At 46.6% G+C, this 21,412-nt stretch overlaps 1 protein-coding gene across 4 annotated transcripts in view; it reads left to right on the top strand.

Annotated features, from left to right (window-relative positions):
* The window catches only part of GAB2 (GRB2 associated binding protein 2), a 95,258-nt gene that overhangs the window by 27,226 nt on the left and 46,620 nt on the right, over positions 1-21,412 (top strand). The window contains exon 1 of one of the 4 annotated variants that reach the window (XM_042838212.1): positions 12,330-12,418. The exons of the other annotated variants lie outside the window; for them this stretch is intronic. The gene's annotated coding sequence lies outside the window, so the exon portion shown is untranslated. Of the gene's footprint in view, positions 1-12,329; positions 12,419-21,412 lie in introns of those variants that run through there. 4 annotated transcript variants of the gene reach the window in all.

Here is a 21,412-nt window from a genome sequence, read left to right as displayed (position 1 = left end):
TAGGAAGGAAGGAAGGAAGGAAGGAAGGAAGGAAGGAAGGAAGGAAGGAAGGAAGGAAGGAAAAATAAGGAAAACGGGAAGAGAAAAGGGAGGTGAAGAGGAAGACTTCAGAAATGAGGTGGTTTTTTGGTTGTTTATTGGTTTTTTTTTATTTTTATTTTTATTTTGTTGTTGTTGTTGTTTTTAATATAGTGTCCAGGAAGAGATTTCCTGCTACACAAAAGGGACAAGAGAGGAAAGCTTTTCCTAAAAATAACCAGCCTGGCCTCAGAGGCAGATCCTCTGTGGGGACTGTCAGGTTTGATGGATCAGTCAGTCCTGAGGGCACAGCCACTCCATTCCTCTGCCTCCCATTCGATGGCAGTGCATCGATCTGGAGCAGAACTGGCTATTCCTCTCTTCTCCCTCCCCAGAGCTTTCCATCCGCCGTGCACTGAACATATCTAAACATCTGTCAGATGATGGGAAGGGAAAAGGCTTGGGAGAAAAACTCAGCTGCTTTCACAAGATGGGCGAAGGGCTGGAAATCACAGAACTGCAGAATTGTAGGGGTTAGAAGGGACCTCAGGATCTCATCGAGTCCAACCTCCCTGCTAAAGCAGATGTCCTACAATAGATGACACAGGTCTTGACATCCAGCCAGGTCTTGAATATCACCATAGAAGGAGACCACAACCTCCCTGGGCAAATAATGAGAGCAAGATCATAGAATCATGGAATCATAGAATGGCTTAGATTGGAAGGGCCCTTAAAACCCATCCAGCTGCAATCCCTGCCATGGGCTTGTTGTCCCCCACCAGATCAAGCTGCCCAGGGCCCATCCAACCTGGCCTTGAGCACCTCCAGGGATGGAGCATGAATGAGGTAAGATGGGGTGAATTTCAGAATTTGAGGGTGCTGTATATTGAATTGTAATTCCAAAGGTCTCCCGTCTAAGTACAAACTGCAGCTGGCTCTGCTTAGCTTTTGAGGTGAGACAAGATTATGTCAGCATAGCATGGCTGTAGGTGTTGTTATTGTGAAGGAGAGCTAACAGCAGGCATCACCCTGGGTATTGCAGCTGGTAGGTGTAATAGTGTGATAACTGGGATTTTGAGGGTGTTAATGCTTAGCATGGGCAGGTGAGAGAGTATGTGACCATGCCAGGCCCTGAAGGCTATCTTTTCATTCTACTCCTACTGTAAATTGGTGAGAAATGAGGACAAGGTGAAGGTTGGGTGCAGAAGACAAGAGATCCTCTCGCTATCTCTCCCTGCAGCACCTTGTGCTCATCCAAAAGGGCAGTATCTGGAACCACCTTTATGTACCCAGACAGCTGGCAGGAAAACAAAAGGCAAAATAACACTGGGCAAAGAGCTGAGAGTGATTCCCAGCTGTGGCTGCTGCAGCAGGCATTTAAAAATGTATATATAAATAAATAGAAAGCAATTGTAAAAGCGATAAAATTGTCATCATTAAGTTTCCAAAGCATTCGTAACAAAGGGGAAAACAAGGATAGAAGTAAACAGTGTTTCTTGTTTTCCTTTCTGAGCTCTCATGGAACAGACACCGGGAGAGTCAACACACTGAATAAGCTGCTGTCAGCCTTTTTGAGGCACAGCTCCATCCCTGCACACTCCAGGTTTGGGTTTCCAAAATGCCACTTTGTGATGCCATCTCCTTGTTCAGTACAGAGACAGCTTTAGGATTGCTCGACAAAGAAAGTCCATTTCCTTGAGTTTTTTCAACCTACATAAAACATTTGGGCATGTGAAAGACCAGGACACACACAGTAGATTATTGGACCCAATTTGAGCTTCAGCCTGGCGAGAAGAGTCTTACTGCAACAATATCCATCAGTTCTTGTTCCTACATGGCTTGGTCAGCTTTCAGTCCAACCCTGGTCCCAAAGGTGCAGAGAAATACAAATCCATCATAAACTAGGTGCGGTACTTGTTGTTCTCCTCATATAACCATGGATGATTCCCAATTACTTTGCTTGGTGCCATATGATGAAGGAATGATCGTATTCACCAGTATTTTCATGTTCTTGCCCAAATACACCTCAGGGCTCTCTGGAAGAAGCACTGAGCATTATAGTCCCTAACAGGACTGCTGTTCCACCGTGAAACCACTCTGTATTTCTAGGAATCTACAGCTAAGAACACTTCCTTGTTAAATAATTCCTAATACAAATTGACCCAAAAGCCACTCAAGGTCTCCAGAGCCACTCATGAACCATGGGGGTGAGCAACCCCAAAAAGCATAAGGATTTAAAGCCCTAGAGAGCTGAGGTTGTCCCCAACAGACTGATGGAGAGTCGGTGATATTTATCTTCCCCACTGCTGCTTTTAAGCGCATTGGGAATCCAAGAGGGAGGGATTAAGTAATGGGAACGATTTGCTGTAGTCCCACTCAGCTACGAGATGTCTGCCAGTAAATAAAAGGTATCAGGAATAGGGAGCAACCACGGGTCTTGGGAGCAGCGATGCAGCAAGTGCAGGGAATCTGAATGCCGCAGAGGGGCGGAGGGAGGACTGGCAGCAGGGATGCTGCTGTTTTCAGGGAGCAAAACCCAAGTGTGCAGTTTGTCAGAGCGAGCAGTATCACAGCATGCAGGCCTGCCAACTCAGGGGTGACATCCCTGCAAGGATTTTTGGGGAGCACAGGTTAATGTTTATGCCTTTTGGGGCATGTCTCTGGCGTCAGATTTTGACGAATTAAGGCAGAAATGACTGCTGAGGGTTGAAAGCTCAGCTTCGGGCATCTCATAGGTGCACGCACCATTGTCACAGACACATTGGAGATGTCATCCTTTGGCCAACACGCTGCTGAGCATGGAATTTCTTCCTGTAATTCTGCCTTTCCCTTTTAGCCAGCCTGGGAGCAGGATCTATCAGCCAGGTTTGGGCTGAAATTTCCTTCTCTGAGCAAAATGTGGAGGTTGAACACTGCTTCCGGCACTGCAAGAAAAGCTGGGGGAGGGGGTTATAATCTCACCTGGGCCATCTATATTTCTGCCCACTCCTGTGCTATTTTCCCCCATCATCATCCATTTTTCCCATCCAGCATTGTGCAAGCAGCCCTAACCTGGGATAATTCAAAACCCTTGTGCCCTCCAGAGAACAAGAGGTCAAGACTGCATGAGTCACTCTGCAACCCATCCCTCTGGGGCAATTCTAAATATTATGCCTCACATTATGGGTTCACAATAAATCCTCATGATTTCCAGATGCTTTTTGCCAGATACAGCTTTTCCTCTACTGTGTAACCTAATGTAGGGAACCTGCTATAGCAGAAGGTTGGATGAGGTGATCCCCAGAGGTCCCTTCCAACCCCAGTGTGAGTCTGTGAGTCTGTGACTTGAGAAAGGGATATTGGGGAGTCCCAGCGTGGAACGGCTTCATGCTGTTGGATGTGTAGTATGGCACATTGACATACATCATCCCAGCAGGGATGGGTTCAGGAGCATGTCACATGTAATAAATAAATGTGAATTGCTCCTCCATCCAGAACACAGCGTGGGGTGTGGCATTAGGAGGTGTATCTGTAGTTGGCATTGCAGTAATGCCATTGGCAGCTAGTGGAGATCCTTAATAATGAAACCTTTAACCTGGTGTCTTATTAGTAATTACTAATAATACCATATTGCTCAGGGTTCGTTGTTACCTGTTTTAGTCCTTTCTGGCAGCTGTTTCATTGTGATGGAGTCTCAGGGTGAGACGATGCTGGGCATTTTCATTGAACCATAGAATTGTTTGAGTTGGAAGGAACATGTAAAGGTTATCTGGTCCAACTTCCCTGTGGTGATCTGGGACTGCCACAGCTCCATCAGTGCTCAGAGCCCAACAAGGCTGACCATGAACGTCTCCAGGAATGGGGGCACCACCACCTCTCTGGGTTACCTGTGCCGGTGCCTCACCACCCACATTGTAAAATTTGTTTTCTTTACATCCAATCCAAATCTCCCCTCTTTTAGTTTGAAACCTTTTCCCCTTGTCCTATCCCAACAGACCCTATTTAAGAGTCTGTCCTCTTCTTTCTTACAGCTCCCCATTAGATACTGAAAGGATCTTCCTTCCTTCCCAGCCATACCTGACAGTGGATTCAGATCTACTCAGTGGCACAGCCATGGCTTTGCTAAAAACCTGAATTCAGACTTTCTCTAGAAAAAAAAAAAAAAAAAAGAAAGAAAGCAAAACTGCTGTGTAAGGTTTGCATGCTCACTGCCTGGGAGAATGGAGAAACCTCCAGGCACCCCTTAGTGACCCCAATCTGCTGCCCTGAGAGCACCTCGAAGGTGGGCCACCGCATTAATTGAAGCCTTTTTAGTTCTTACAGGCAAGATTTAATCACCTTAAATTATGGTAAATGGATGGGGACTTATCCTGTGATCTCGAAGCCACACAGGTCAGCTTTAATTTCCTTCTCCTTCCATCATTAATACTGGCGGATGGGTGTTTGATTTATTAAGCACAGAATTATAAGGCTTTCATGTGGAGTGTTGTCAGGAGAAACAGGCTCCTTTGAAGCAGGTTTCTGGGAGATATACACACATATATATATAAAACAAGCCCTCTCCTGATCAGTGGTACCCGACCTCTCCATCTCTCACCCAGTCCTCCCGATGTCACATGCTGGGAGCGATGATCCGTGACCTGTCCCGCTGGGAGGATGATGAATGCTCACAAAGTGCTTTGAGATCATCAGATTAGTAGGACAGAGCCTCATTATTATATTAGCAATCACCGGTCCCTTGGCCTTTTCCACTCTTGGTGCACTTAGTGCAGCATCTGAAAGGCAAATGCTGTTTACAAGCAAACCTCAGTGCATTTGGATGCTTTGGGGAGAGCTTTTTGTGCTGCTCATGGGTTTATTTTTAATGATGCACCTGTGGTCCAGACTCCACCGCTGTCCCCACAAACCACTGCCTGGCTCTTCATGCAAACATTGTGCAGATTAAAAATAAAGACCACCGGGTGCTCACTGTTATAACTATAGAAACCAAATATTTGGTTCAACTATAAAAGGCAGGAGTGTTTATGACTACAAGGCCAAAGGCATTTCTAGCCAAAGTGGAATGTATTTCAGTTCTGCAGACTATTTATAGCCAGCAGCCACTCTAAATTTGAATCTTCCCTTCCATAAGCAATTTTTGGTGCCTACTGGGATGTGCCCTTCTCATTCGGAGGTTAGCAACGTCATACAGGGAGTGCAAGCTGCATCGATTCACCCTACAAGACAGAAGTAGATGTCATGTTTTGGGGGGATTTCTGGCAGTTCAGTGAAGCTGGAGGAGGACTTTGCTTGAAAGATGAATAAATATCTCCCTCAACTGTAAATTAAATATTTGGATTTGGAGCTATTGTTTTAACCTTTCCAGTTTGAAAATAGGTGTCACTTTGAGCTGAAAAATTCCAAACATAGTTATGAAACACTAAAATGAATTGTTTCAGTAGCCAGTGTTGTTGTTTGTTTGTTTTTGTGTGTTTCTTTTTTTTAAAGTATGTTTTCCCCAAGTAAATAAGTTTGCAGAATTAGAATCATAGAATCATAGAATATTTAGGGTTGGAAAAGACTCCTAAGATTATCTAGTCCAACTGTCCACCTACCACCAATATTGCTCACTAAACCATGTCCCTAACTACCACATCTACACTTTTCTTGAGCACCTCCAGGGTTGGTGACTCCACCACCTCCTTGGGCAGCCTGTGCCAGTGCTCAACCAAGAAGAATTTTTTCCTAATATCCAGCTTGAGATTAACACAGGTAACAAAATACTTGTTAACACATCTGTCCTTCCAAGGCTTCCCCTGAAAACCATCACACATGCATGTGCTTTAGCCTTAAAGCTGGTGGTGGCAGAAGAGGAAAACAAGATGTAGGTGATGAAGTGGGCTTGTTGGGAGCAACCTGAATCATTGAATCATAGAACATACCAAGTTGGAAGAGACCCATAAGGATTATCGAGTCCTCCTCCTGGCTCTACACAGGACCACCCAAAGAAGACCTGCAGAGAACAGGGCTGTTGCCCTGCTGAGCTTAAAATTGCATCAGGATCTAAAAACCTTCTCCTTGTTGGCGTCTATAGACATGAAACCCGACGTAAGGGTTCTGTGCTGTCACATAAATTTTATATGGAGAGACTTAAACCCAAGTCAGCACATGATTTGGTGCCTTCTCCCCATTCCTTCTCATCCTACTCTGCAAGCCCCACTCGGTAATTTCCCTCTTTGCTGTTTATACCTTTCAAATATTTGCAGACTGTTAAGTCGCCTGAGTCCGTGCTAAACTGCCGTTAAGCCAAGCTAAACACATTATCTCAAAAAGTCAGTCTATCTGACTTCGTAATAATATTTTGCTTTGCTCTTCTCTGAATTTCCTCTGGTTTATTGACATTTTCCTGGGATTGTGGCACTTGGCCCTGATGGTGATATGGGCAGTGTCATCTTTGCAGATAATCGAGCTGCGGGTAGAAAAACCATGTACTTGTGGCATATTAGATTGGATATTAGGAAAAATGTCTTCTCCAAAAGAGTGGTGAGATATTGGAACGGGCTACCCAGGGAAGTGGTGGTGGAGTCACCTGAAGGTGTCCAAGAAAGGAGTAGATGTGGCACTGAGTGACATGGTTTTGTGAGCATGATGGGCACGGGTTGGGTTGGACTTGATGATGTGAGTGATCTTTTCCTACCTTAATGATTCTATGATATGAAGCCAGTATGAGTGCTGAGTTTTATGAATTCTAGGTACTTCCTTGCCTTGTTTAAGAAAGCGTAGATTGGGAGTGATCTCACAACTTCGCTGAACGTTGGGATGGGCTCCCATGGGACTGCTCTCCAGAAATGCTCCATCTGATTGCCCTTCACTGGGCTCATCCTCCTATCTTCTCCATAGTGACAGTGAAAACTGCGCTTTGTCAGACTGAAACCCCTCTACAGCTTTCCAGTGATGTAGGGGTCTTCAGAGCGACACTCTCAACTCACCTGTACATGTACAGAATGATTTCCCCATTAGAAAAAGGCACTCATAGCCTTTTCTAATAGCCTAATATATCTAGGCATAATAATACCGCTTTTGAAGATGCTCCTGCTGCCACCTCCCCAGCCTTCATTCTCCCATCTCTTCCATTCTTTCTGGATAAGGCAAGGGGACACCCTTGGCTTGGCGTAGGACTTCCTTTCTTCTGATTCCCAAGACACCAAGAGCAATAATTCAGGAACACCTGGGCTGTGTGTGTAGCCCACCCTCGCTGTTCTCCGGGTGTTTGCTCAGGGTGGAGATCTCAGCAGGGATCCCGTTGCTCATCCTTGCCAGTGGGAGGCCAAGAGAGACAGGGCAGAGATCTACAACAGGCTTCACTCCTATTTACTCAGCTGCAAAAACCTCTTGAGCACTTGGTGCTTGCAGAGAGCACCCACAGAGTCAACACAAACCATTCTTTCCCTCTCACCTGCTGTGGGGAACACGTGGAGGGTTTAGGAAGTTCACAGTGAAAGCAAAGTCCAGGATCCCTGTGCATCAGGAGGTAACATAATAAGGAGGGGCTTCCTTCCTACTTCTGCAGTGCATGGTATGTGTGTATTTGCTAACACTCAGCCAAGGCAACTGGGATATTGCAGCCCAGCTCAGACTCTCAATCTTCCCAAAACCCAACAGCTTCAGCAGTTAGGGGCAGAAAAGCCACATACCCTGTGCAGCTTCCAGCATGTCCTCAAAGTTCTCATCTTTTAGTAATATTTGTTTCTGAAGATGATCTGCCTTTGACAGAATTTGCAATTGGTACCCTGTGAGGGATTAACCATGAAGCTTTTATCAGGGTGCATGTAGGTGAAAGCCCTGATCATGGAGTGCAGGTGCCATGCCTTTGCCTGTGCCTTGGTGGGTTGATGGTTGGACTAGATGATCTTAGTGGTCTTTTCCAACTTCAGTGATTCTATACCTTGGTTCCTTGGTTCCTTGGTCACTGCGCTAAGAAGGGATACAGTGGTGGGAGTGATGTGAAGTAGGATCAGATAAGAAGGAAATTTGAATGCAGAAATGCTGAGAATGAGCAGCAGGGTCCTGAAATGGAGGAGAAAACATCTTTCAGCTTTTAGTAGAGCCACACGGCCACCAAGCTCAGTCTGCCGCACCAAAGCATTCAGGACAAAGGCTCCCACCAAGAGCTGGACCTTTTCCCCCTTGTGATTCCATACAGGGCAGTCCCCACAGTTCAGAGTAAAGTTCTCTGCTCCCTTTGGTAAGCATCTGTGGTAGTCCACAAGCCCAGATCACTTGAGGAACACTTCACCTCCAAAGGCCATGCTTGGTTCATCAGGTCACGTTCTTCTTGCAGGTTAGCTGTAAAGAACATTTCCTTCTGGCCTGCCTAAGCCAGACACACTGTGTTCCCATTCCAGGATTGATCCCAGATGTGAGTTAGCATTACAAATACATCTCAAAAACGTCATTTCCCCCCTGCTGCCAAGTCTTCCACCCCCATCCCAGTCCCTCTTCTAGAGGGATGATAAACACATGTTGTAATAAAGCTCTGATCAGTTTCTGCTCTTTCCGCCCTTCTTTGCTTCAGGTTCAGGTTCCAGTGTGTTGTTTTCTACCTCTTGGTTCAGGTTCAGGTTCCCACATGCTGTTTTCTACCTCTCGGTTCACAGAACTGTTGCAGGCAGGAAAATTACTCCCTACCCATCATATAGGTACACTTTCCACCCCCAAAAGTATTTTTGCAGATAGCAGCTCAGTCATTTTTTTCTGCAACATCTATCCGAGATTGGATCCTGATATAGCACTTGGAAAGCTGTAGTACAGCAGGGTAAAACCCCTTTTTCCAGGCTTGTGACAGATAAATGTCAGCTGCAGCATCAGTTCTCACCAACTCCCACCTCCTGATCTCATGTTCAGATTTCTGCTGCAGTTTATTCTGTTCCGTTTGTGTTATGTCTTTTAACAGAGGCATCATGTGAGAGTTTTATGAAGCTAAAAACAAATAGAAATTAATGTGTTTCGTGTCTATTTCAAAGGTCTGTCTCCAAGCATGTGAGCTTTAAGACAGTCTCCTACATGGATCTGGTGCAACAGGGCAATGAACAGGGCACAGGAGGGGGGTACACAAGCACTTGCAGCTTCTTTTTGTCCCTACTGTACTTTCCAGGCACTTTTTTAGTGATGAAGCAGATCAAGCTTTTGTGTCCTAGTAGCCTGAGCGTCCCATAGAGTCTGAGTTCTTTATGGGAGGAGAGCAGCTTCATCTTTATGACACTAATGGGCAAACGACCTAATGATTACTAATCCCATTCATTTCACTTGCAAGGGTACTTTTGGTGCCAACTGCTGTTTGTACTGTCATTTGGTTTCCTCAATTCTGCCTTGCAGTGCCAATCACCTCATCCTCCATACCCCATATGTGTTAGTTTGAAATAAGGAGCAAATGTGGTTCTTCTGCTGGAGAATCCCAGGAGAAAAAAAGAGAACAGTCCCCCGGTGTGGACACTTCAGCAAGAGAACACAAGCAATGTGACACCTGGACCAACACATGTACATGGGCTTGTCCTCTGCCTACCATCATATTTTCCATCTGCATGTTGGTTTCTTCCCAAATCCCCAAGTTTGGGGAGAGATCAGTGCTTGTGTGAGGGAGAATCGGGGATTCTTGTTTCTCTGGCAGTGTCCATGCAGCATGTAGGCTGAATGTTTCCTTTGTGGTTTTGTCTGTGAAGGCTTGTGTCTAGCCCTTTGCTCTCGTGCCAGGGAGTCCCAGTACTTCCATCTTGGAGCTGCATCGCTGGGACAAAGGACATCAGTCTGAGCACAACTTCCCTTAGCCCTTCTGATAGTTTTGTGTTTGAGTGGAGCATGTTTAAGTGGGCCAACAAAGAGGTCATTTTTCCAGCTCAGAGTACCCTGATAGATTAACCAGTGAGGACTTTAATAATACATGAATGGAGAGAGGTTTGCTGCTTTTGAGAAGGCTTCTCAGACATTGACGGGGTCAGCAGCAGGGTCGGTGGCCACTGGGATTCCAGCAGAGAGGTGGTAGGTCCCATCCTCCAAGGACAGCATGTCAGTGCCATCTGTTCGGGAGAGCTTCCCCTATTCAACCCTCCCATGGAAGTGTTGTTAGCAGCTTTTCAACACATTAGCAAGCGGAGGAGCTGCTCCCACAGTTACGGTGGTGAGGAGACAGCACTCGCACTCGTGCCCACTCCTGTGAAGCCTGAAATGTGGGCTCCAAGCTAGATTTCTAAGATGAGGTTTGTGTGATCAGGCAGGGAGCAGGAGACTGCAGTTGTGTCGGGGCTGTGGCCACTTTTATGAAGCAATTTAAATTGAAGGAGAAAAGTCTAATTCACATCGATCCCACTAAATGATCCTGTTCATCCTGTAGCTTCTCAGCTGTTGTAAAGTGATTCTCAGCATTTCAGCTCATTCATTCCCCCATGGCTTCTTTCATTTTACAGAAGTGCTGAAACAAAGAATCACAGAATGGCCAGGGTTGGAAGGGACCTCAAGGACCATGAATCTTCAACCCCCTGCCACATGCAGGGCCACCAACCTCCACATTTAATACCAGACCAGGCTGCCCAGAGACCCATCCAATCTGGCCTTGAACACCTCCAGGGATGGAGCATCCACAGTCTCTCTGGGCAGCTGTTCCAGCACTTCATCACTCTCTCTGTAAAGAATTTCCCCCTGACATCCAACCTAAATCTTCCCTCCCTCAACTTAAAACCATTTCCCATTCCAAAGCAATCTGTTACCATGTCCTCAAGTTATTTTTCTGCCCTGTTCAGACAGATTTGTGGACATCTTTGGGCCAGACCAGGAATATTTGATATCAAAAACTTGTTCTCACTGTGTTGTTGTTTGACTGGGGAATAGGAATGAATAGAAGTCCTGTAGAATCCCATATCTACTGCTGCAGGTGCTTCTAAAGGCACTCACAGCCTTTAGAAGCCTTTTAGGCCTTTTAAATTTTTAGAAGACAGCAGTGACATAAGCATTGCTGTTAAAAGATTGTTTTGGGGTAGACCATCTTCTGTTGACAGCTCTTCCTAATTGCCATAATGAATTCTTCCAATGCACAGTTGTACAGCGTAGCAGCATCCATCAGACAACAGTCATCTGTCTTTGAGGTGGTACCTTCTGAAGAAGGTTCCTTTCTTCCTACAGTGAAACCCAGGACTTCCCTTGCTATCAAATTCTGAGTGGATGGGTTCTGAAGACTGCCTCTCCTGAAGACATCTACTCTAAACAGAATTCAAGATGGCTGCTTCCCTTTGGTTTTAATAGAGCAGAGTGGAATAGAGTGCAGTAGAGTACAGTAGAGTGTGATAGAATCAAATCGAATCAGAGCAGAACAGTTCAGTTCAGTTGAAAGAGATCTTCAAAGATCATCTAGTCCAGCTGCCCATCCGCTTCAGGGCTAGGCAAAAATTAAAGCGTAGTATTGAGAGCATTATCCAGATGTCTCTTGAACACTGACAGGCATGGGACATCAGCCACCTCTCCTATCCAGGAAGCCTATTTCAGTGTTTGTTCACCCTCAAAGTAAATAACCTGTTCCTAAAATTTTCCTGAAATTTTTCTATCTGCAAGTTTCATCTGGTTCTTCTCAAGTTTCACCTACGAGTTTCATGTAGTAAGGGAGCCCATCACTGGAGGACCATGGAGAGGTGTAAAAATCTGGCATTTGAGGAAGAGGTGTGCAGAGCAGCGTGAAAAATTCTTGTAGGATTCTCATGGAGGTCTTAGAAGCAGCAGTTCTCTTGCCTTTCTACCAAAAAACGGGAAACAAACACAACAGCTTTCCAGACATGAGTTAATCCCAAATAAAGGAATTACTTCCAAACCAGCAGGCTGAAGAAGTGTTCAGAAAAGATTCATTGGATAGGAAGAGGCCACTGTCCAACATTAATCTTAGGCCAAACTGTAGAGCACGTTGCTGTATTAGTGGTAGGTCAGCTAGAGGATAATGAGGACAGCTTGGACAGCCTGCATACATGGCAGATGAATTAAAATCTGATAGACTTCAGAAAGATATCACCTTTGAATGTGGCTTTTCTTGATGCCATTTTTCAGGGATTAACACTGGATCTATAGGCCGTTTCTTTAAGTAAAACAGATCCGATGGCTCTTGTGGGGAGATGCTGCCAGTGGCACAATGGGTGATGAAGCAGTAAATGCTTAAGACAAATTCATTACCACTGAACAGTCTGGGTCACTTGGCAAGCAGAGTCGATTTAAACAAAATAAGTAAGAATACAGCCTGGTGCAAAGTTATGCATCAAAGGAGAAGAAATTAAGATTGTTCTTATGGAAAGGGACAGTGAATTATGCAGGGTTTTTCTGGGTTTAGAAGAAAGAAACTGCAACAGGCTCCTGACATGAGAGAGGCTGTAGAAGAAAGAGCTACTGTGACCTTTGATGCCTGTATGGAGGGGTAAGAGATGCATTTATTTCTCCCTACGTACAGCAGCAGCAAAATGTGTTAGATTAGCTGGCTACTGTTGTCAGTGATGAAGTATAATAAAGGCAGTGTGAAAGTACTGCAGAATTGGTGTTTCTGTGCCTAGGCTGACGCTTGGTTAATTTTTCAGAAGAGTTGAGAGGTTGGAGTACACAAGTGAATGTGATATTTTCTGCCAGTGGAGGTGATAAGGACACTATAGTCAAGTGTAGAAAGGCATCACAAGAGCCTGCTGTGAAATGCCAAAACCACAGAGTGATAAATTATAAGCAACATTCCCTCTTTTCTTTTTTTTTTTTTTTTTTTTCAGAGATAGTGGCTTAAACAAATGATGACTGGGTTCTGTGTGAGAATCACAGAATCACAGAATCACCCGGGTTGGAAGGGACCTCAAGGATCATGTAGTTCCAACCCCCCTGCCCAGCAGGGCCACCAAACACACACATTCAGATCAGGTTGCCCAGGACCCCGTCCAACCTGGCCTTGAACACGTCCAAGGACGGGGCATCCACAACCTCCCTGGGCAGCCCGTTCCAGGGCCTAACCACTCTCCTTGTAAAGAACTTCCCCCTAACATCCAACCTAAATCTTCCCTCCGTCAACTTGGATCCATTTCCCCTAGTCCTGCTGTTGTCAGCCCTTTTGAAGAGTTGACTCCCCTCCTGGGTGTAGGTTCCCTTCAGGTATTGATAGGCTGCAATGAGGTCACCCCGCAGCCTTCTCTTCTCCAGGCTGAACAAGCCCAACTCCCTCAGCCTGTCCTCATAGGGGAGGTGCTCCAGCCCCCTGATCATCTTAGTCGCCCTCCTCTGGACCCTTTCCAAAATCTCTATGTCTTTCTTGTACTGAGGGCTCCACACCTGGACACAGTACTCCAGATGGGGCCTCACAAGAGCCGAGTAGAGAGGGACGATCACCTCCCTGTCCCTGCTGACCACCCCTCTCCTGATGGAGCCCAGGATCCCATTTGCCTTTCGAGCTGCCAGAGCGCACTGCTGGCTCATGTTCAGTCTCTCGTCCATCAGGACCCCCAGGTCCTTCTCTGCCGAGCTGCTCTCAACACCACTCCTCCCAGCCTGTACGGGTGCCTGGGGTTCTTCCGGCCTAAATGCAAAACCTTGCACTTTGCCGTGTTGAACCTCATTAGGTTCACCCGAGCCCAGCCCTCCAGCCTGTCGAGGTCCCTCTGAATGGCCTCCCTTCCTTCCACCGTATCAACCGCACCACTCAGCTTGGTGTCGTCAGCAAACTTGCTGAGGGTGCACTCAATTCCCTCATCGATGTCATTAATAAAGATGTTAAAGAGCACCGGTCCCAAGACAGACCCTTGGGGGACACCACTTGTTAGCGGCCTCCACCTGGACATAGAGCCATTGACCACCACCCTCTGTCTGCGGCCTTTCAACCAATTGCTTATCCATCAGGTCGTCCACCCATCAAATCCACTTCCCTCCAATTTGGAGATGAGGATGTAGTGGAGAACCATGTCAAAGGCCTTGCTCAGGTCCAGGTAAATGACATCGGTCGCCTTCCCTTCATCCACCAGTGCCATCACTTCATCATAGAAGGCCACAAGATTAGTTAGGCATGACCTTCCTTTGGTGAAGCCGTGCTGGCTGTCTCGGATCACATGCTCATTCTTTATGTGATCGAGCATGTTGTCCAGGAGGATCTGTTCCATGATCTTCCCAGGCACGGAGGTGAGACTCACCGGCCTGTAGTTCCCCGGGTCCTCCCTGCTCCCCTTCTTGTATATGGGAGTGACGTGACCCTTCCTCCAGTCGTCCGGGACCTCACCTGACAGCCACAACTTCTCAAATATGATGGAGAGCGGCTCAGCAACCACCTCAGCCAGCTCCTTCAGGACCCTGGGATGCACGCCATCTGGCCCCATAGACTTGTATTCATTCAGTCTAAGGAGGCACTCTCGGACTTGCTCTGCCCTTAGCATAAAGAGCATGTGATATCAGAGAGATCAGTTGATTGTAACATTATTGAGTAATTCCAGTTGCAGGAGAACTGAACTGTCTGAATATGTGATTTGTGTGCATAGAGGAGGAATGGTCTTCTGGAGAAGTTTGGTTCTGTAGGCACAGTGCCTGCAGCTTTGATACTGACCATGCTTATTAGGAAAGCACCGTGAGGTACAACACAGTTGAGCGGGACTGAGAGTTCAATGCAAGGCAGTCCAGTCCAGTTCCTCTGGTTTTCCATAGTTTACAGACAAACAGGGTTGCTTCTCTTTCCCCTTTTCCTAAAATATCCTGGAATGCTTCTTGTGTGTGTTTCTGTTGGAACAGTACTGAGCCACAGCGATGGGCACATGCAGCGTGGCTGCCTCAAACCCATTCACTCAGCATTCACTCACTCTTTGGATTAATGGCTGCTCCCATTTCCTTCTCTCATCCACCTCACAGCCTCCAAAAAAAAATTACCCAGCTCTCTGATGAAACCCACTGAAAGATACGTGGCAAATCCCAGGATGGAATTTCCAAGATGGAAGGCCCAATGATTGTCACCATTGCCTTTGTGGAAGGCTGAGTTTGATTCAGCCTGAAATGACTTGGATCAAACTAGCATAATCTTAACCTGTTCACAGAAAACTTGAGTATATTCAAAGACAATCTGGATGGGGCATGATGTCTAACATTTGTCACAGTCAGTGGGGACCTTGCCCATACAGGAGCCAGTGAACATCTTGAAAGTGCTGAGCCTCCTCTTGCCTCCTGTATTTCAGGGACAGAAGGTGTCACCTGGGTCTGATACCAACTGGAGGACATCCTGGTAGTCCAGCCCCGTAGCACTTTTTATATCCCCACAGTCTTCAGGGCACATTTGAACAGGGATCAATGCCTTCATTTTCTCTGAAAGGGATTTGGTTCACATCTGTCAAAGCCACTTGAAGATCTGAACCAGCACCTGGAGGCAAGCACGTACTTTTGTGTCAAAAAATGATTTGTCTGTGAGCAAAAAGCTCAGGCAGACACATGAACCTTGACCACATCCAGTCATAAACTAAACATGAAAAGGGGGAATTCTCCGCAAGGAAAAGATCATAGAAAAAGATTATTGTAGCCAAGAGATCAAGGGAGCCAGAAGATAAAGACATTTCCTCACCTCGGCAAGATTAGCACCCTCATTTCATTCCTGGTCTGCCTTTTCTCTTCCAATCTGGCATCTCTGAGCTAATGCTGTTAATCACTCCATGGCACCTGGCACAAAGCAGCCCGTTTTGAATAGTTTCTCATGCTGGGGCTACCACAGTAATGTTTTCTTGACAAAAGAGCTACAGCAGGGAAAGATGGAGATCCAAAAAAATTTTAAAGGCATCAGGATGCCCAATTCTCACAGCGTTCCTGGGGACTGGTGCTATTTTTCAGAAAGTTTGAAGGAATTTGTTGGAAAGGATGAAAAAAGAAAAAAGAAAAAAAAAAAAAAAAAAAGAGACATTTGAGGGAATGCATTTCACCTGAGCATAACTAAACTCTGCCAAATGTTGTACAGATGGACCCTGTGCTGGATCCTGTGTGTCTGGTGGAAGTTTTGGCAGCTAGGAGCACCATGCTGCCCACGCCGCTCTCACCCAACATCCCATTGGTGAGACCACTGTTCTCATGGCAAAGGAGTTGGGGATCATAGAGCTGTTCTGATAACGTTCAGAACATGCAGTTTTGTCCCATCATCTCACTTTTGCAGTGGTTTATCCAACTGGCAGTGGTTATGCGCTGTGACAGCAGGACAGCCCATAAAAGTGATTGACGATTAACAAGCTTTGGGGTTTTCCTAAAGTTAGAAATCATTCTTGGAAAAGCAAACTTGACCCAAACACTTTGTTAGAAGCCAAAGAAAACAGGAGTGCAGTCCTTTATATTATGGGAGTAACTCCCTAAAACTTTACTGTCACCTTCAGCCTTACAATACCTCCAATTGATCACCTCAGAGTGAACAGCAGAAGGTGATTTTTGTTTTTTGTAGTTACATAGGACTTGGCAAGCTCAGAATAGGTTCAGTATCACCTTGCAAGACCCTTTTTTCTGCATTCTTTATGTGAAATGCATCAAGGGAATGGGGAAGCCTATAAACACTCCTCTCGTTCCTCTCTTCTATCTCTATTTCCATCCACCTTCGCTCAAAATGTGGAGAGCAGAGCAGTTTAATTATGGTATTGAGTCCAAAAGTTGACATGGGTACCTACCTCCAAAATGATGAAAACTGTGCTTCAAGTTCCCTGGTCTAGAGGGAGGTGTCCCTGCCTATTGCTGGGGGTTGGAACTGGATGATATTAAAGGTCCCTTCCAGCCCAAACCGTTCTATGACTCTATGATTCTAGGATGTTTTTTTTAACTTCTTTTCTTGCTTCAAAAGTACTGTTTTAGATTGACTTGGCGTTGAGACACAAGAGTTCCAATGGGTCAAAGCATAGCTGCAGTGACTTTTGTGTGTGCAGAAACCAGCGTGTGCTCAACGTGGACCTGGGGCAGGATCTGTGGCCAGTGCGGGGTGGGTGTTATTTGGGGCAGATCTCTATCCTTGTGGGAGCAATTTGGGGCAGCCTAAACCTAGGAGAAAAGGGATGGAAGCCATTGGCAGTCTTGTGGGATTTGTTTTGCTCTTGCAGAGGTCTCCTGCTGTCTCTCTCGCATTCTCCAATTCCTGCTGCATAGAAAAAAAGACAGTGACGGCTCAGACTGCCCAGAAAGACAGAAAAACTCGGTCCTGATTATCAAAGCCATTTGTTTGTGCTGAGTTCCCATGTCCAGCCCTGCTTGTGTAACAGGCCCTTGTTTCTGCCAACTGGTTCTCATATCCCGCCGGGAAAGCACTTATCAGAGCCTGATACCAAAGTCTCAGGAGGGAAGAAAAATCTCTGAGCAGTTTGCTTTTTCTTCCAGAAACCCAAAGCTCAAAAAGCAAAGTAAACTCCTTTCTTGCTGCTTGCGTGCTTGTGTCGTGTGTGTTAAATCACAGAATCATAGAGTCATTTGAGTTGGAAGGGATCCCTAAAGGTCATCTGGCCAACTCCCCAGCAGTGAACAGGGACACCCACAGCTCTACCAGGTGCTCAGAGCCCCATCCAACCTGACCTTGAGTGTCTCCAGGCTTTGGGCACCTCTCTGGGCAATCTGTTCAGTGCCATAGGTCTGCCCACAGACACCTCTTGCTATGGACCATCACTGTAGTGAGGGGAGAAAGGAGATAGGATGGATGTTTTAGCTGAAGGCAAGTTGTCCAGAGACTGCTGTGGGTGTTGGGTCAGCTCTGATTGCTTCCTGAAGAGAAAAGGAGCTGGTGGTAGTAGATAGGCATGAAGTTGAGCGTGAGCCAGCCGTGTACTGTTGCCATTTAAGAAGGCTAACATCCTAGACTGCATTGGGCCAGGTATCATCAGGTATCACTGCCAACAGGGAGGCGATTCTTCCCCTCCACTCAGCACTGGTGAGACCACACCTGGAGTCCTGGGTCCGGTTTTGGGCCTGGGCATACTTGGGAGAGCCTGGCACAGAGCCACCAGAATGCTGAAGGACCTCCAGGGTCGATTATAGTCGATGGTGGTGTTTGGATTTTGCAAACCAGGAGAAGCACTAGTCTCTTTGTGCATCATGTAAACATAACTGTAGTGTCATAATAATTGTGTGATAACTATAGTATCATACTATGACAAATATAATGCCACATAATAACCCCCTGGAGCATCCTGTCTGTCATCTCAGCCTCTTGTCCATATTAGCCATGTCAGAAGAGGAAGCAAGGTGCAAGCCAGCAAACAAGCTGTGCTCCAGCACTGATGATGGTGAGGGATGAAGACAGTGCAGCTTTTTGCTCTGTTCATCACTTGCATTTCTGGTGCCCAGCAATCCAACTCAAGGGTGCCACTACCCCACACTCACATCAGCATCAAGTCAGGATGTGGCCAAGGAAGATACAGGGGCCGGGATGGACTTTTGGGGCCAACATTGCCAAAAACAAAGCACCTCAAGGCTAAACATGAAAAATCCCTTTAGCTGCCCTGGCTTCTGGATCAGACCCAGACTAAACAGTTGGATGGAGACTCACTGCATGGCTCTTTGGGGCCCCGGTGATATCACCCAAAGCCTTGCTTTTATAGGCCATGTTCCCTGTCACCCTTTTGTTTTGCTGCTCTGGTCCCTCTGTGAGGGGTGTGCTGTGGTGGGGGAGAAGAAATTTCGGCTAGGAATAACAGAGAGAAATACAGAGCAGGGCTGAATAGCAGGAAATACTTCCAGATAACAAAAGCAGGGACATGGAGGCCTTGCACGTGAACCATCTGCAGCCAGCCCCAGGGCAGGAGCTCACTCCTCTGAACCCCTCATTTCCTGCACCTTTCTGCTTGCAAAGGCACCTTCTGCAAAAGGAATTACTAGAAGAGCTTCCTTTCCTTAAGAAGAGCTAAAATACATTCATGCTGCCCTTCGGCACGTGAAATTGGTGTTATGGAGGATGAACGTATGACAGGGTGGTGCACAAGCACTGCTCATCAGGTCTTCATACAGCAAGTTCAGATCGTATCAATTCCTCCCTGGGAACTGGGTCTAGTTATGGAAAAGTCATTTAGCTGTGGAGATAATTCAGGTTGGAAGGGAGCTCAGAGTTCTCTGGTCCAAGCTCTCACTCAAAGCAGGGCCAGCTTTGATGTTAAGGCCAAGTCTGGAGGTAAATCATGTTCTCAGGCCTTGTGCTGGCAGGTTTTGAGTATCTCCAAGGGTGGACATTCCCCACATCTTGTTTTCTTTTTGTACTACCAATCATTTTGAAGCCTTTTCTATGCATTTAATAGAAATTTTCCATTGAAATTTGCTGTCCCTGTGCATCTCCCAGCACAGTTTGTCTCCATCTTTCTAGTAGAAGCGCTCCCAGTCCACCCTGGGGTTTCCCTTGTGTCCCTTATTCTCAGATGGTCATAGCCATCTGACAGTGTAAGTACAACCTCACTATTTGATATTTTGTTTTTCCACCCCATTCCAAATGAGACACTCCAGCATCCCAGCAGAAACACAATCAGTGCCCTCATGTCACCCAGGGAAATCTTTATTTTCCTAAGATCGACAGCACAGCATTGAACTATTGAAATCTTTCCAACCAGAGAACTCCCCTAAAATAAATACCAAGGGAAATGTTTTCCACACTGTGTCACTGTTGTTTTTTTTTTTCCCTCCGAGTTCACTGAACACAGCAGCACAGAGCAAATATGGATGCTATGGTTCTGCAGCTCCCACTGGCATCTCTTTGAGTAGAAGCCATCCCAAGCCATCTTTTGCCTAGGAGCAGGAATGTCTATTGGCAGGAGCTGGCTTTGGAGCCTATGTGTTTTTGAGTGATCTTTCAAATAGGTTCTAGTCTTGTAAAACGTCCTTAAAGCCTCCAGCCAGCCATAAATGATGCTTGGTGCAGGAAGGCTTGTGTTGGCCCAGCCGCCTTGGGGGTGGGTTTTGCATGTAGCAATTTGGTGCGTACTCCAAAGGCTAATTATGTCTTCAACGACGGGAGAAACCTCCAGGAGAGAAGGTTTGACAGCCAGAGATACACACCAGGGTGTTTTTTATATTGCTATTAATTCCCTGGTTCCCCAGTGAGCTGAGGAGGAGCTGCCGTGCACCCCGTCAAGGCTCACTGTGCCCTGCAGGCTCGCGCTGCTGCAGCTCGGTGTTATTAACGCTGTCAATCAAACCTCCCCCAAAGTGATGCCACTAACGAACTCGCCGTGAACTCTGTCGTGGCAGACGCATGATTAGCAGGGATCAGCACGGCGGGGCAGCCCGTCTCATGGGTGTGCAGCTGAGAAAAGGCTCTAGGAAGCAGCAGCGCTCAACCGAGGTCTTGTCCATCCCTTTAAAGGGAGCGAGGAGCAGGCAGCAGGTGAGGAGACAGTGCTCAGAGGGCAGTGGTGTGTGTTTAGAAGGGGTCTCGAAGCTCTCTTACTTGGGGACGTGGGGTTGGGTGGCCATGGTAGGGCCCAAAGGTGCTTGGTAAGCTGCACAGGTAAGCTGCTTACCTGAGCAGACTCATGAGTTTTCCTCACTCCCTGCTCTTTCTTGTGAAATCTGTCTTCTTCCAAGATGTATTTATTTCCTCTGAGTTAGCACTAGCATAGGGAAGGGAGAGGTTTTCTTGCATGAATAATCAAACCAGCATCCTTCTGTCCATCAGATGAGATAACAAGCCTGCAGGGACACAGACAAAGACAACATTATAATACAGGTCACCAGCAGGTTATTCTCCTGTTCTGAGCATCATTCCATGGTGCAGATAGCACAGCTGCAGTAGGCAGCTGTGTCCCTTCTGCAGGGACAGGTGTCTGGGAAAAGCTCAGCCCCAATTACAATTGGTGCTGTTGTTGCATGTAACAAAGACAAGAACACCACCAGGCCAGCCAAAACATCCAAAATGATGCAGAAGGCACTGGAGAGTGTCACATCACATGCTCCTGTGACACCTCCATCTCTATTGCCAGTTCCTAGCGGTGATCCTGGTAGGATGCTGGAAGTGATGGCACTGTGGGCTCCCAGTGCACTCTGAAGCATCCCCACTACAGCTCATGGCCATGGGAGAAATGGCAGGAGCCTTTCTGTGCCCAAGACTGTTCTAGCTCATAGTGAATCTGGGATACCAGGTCGTGTTTGCACCTCTTCTGGGTTTGCTGCTTCTAATCATTCGGTCTCTGATTTTATCCTGTGTGAAACATTTGCCCAACATCACAGATCGGTCACTTATCCCACATGCCAGCTTGGTTTATACACTGCGATATGTGTCAGATTACATTTTGGAAGACTTATTTCACACCTGCGGTGTGCTGTGCTGCTGTGGGCAAATGTGGCAGCAGGGGGAGAAAGAATAGGGTAGAAAAATTTCCAGGGAGTTATTTCTGTTTGTCCTTTTCCTTTCCTTTTTCCATTTTTCTCTCCCCTTCCCTTCCCTTCCCTTCCCTTCCCTTCCCTTCCCTTCCCTTCC

The sequence above is a fragment of the Centrocercus urophasianus genome, unplaced genomic scaffold (genome assembly GCF_019232065.1).
Source record: "Centrocercus urophasianus isolate 14NV4802_14NV808 unplaced genomic scaffold, USGS_Curo_1.0 seq_74, whole genome shotgun sequence".
In the NCBI taxonomy this organism is placed as follows: domain Eukaryota; kingdom Metazoa; phylum Chordata; class Aves; order Galliformes; family Phasianidae; genus Centrocercus; species Centrocercus urophasianus.
The sequence above is the reverse complement of the archived record's forward strand: the minus strand, read 5'-3'. Positions and strand labels throughout refer to the sequence as shown.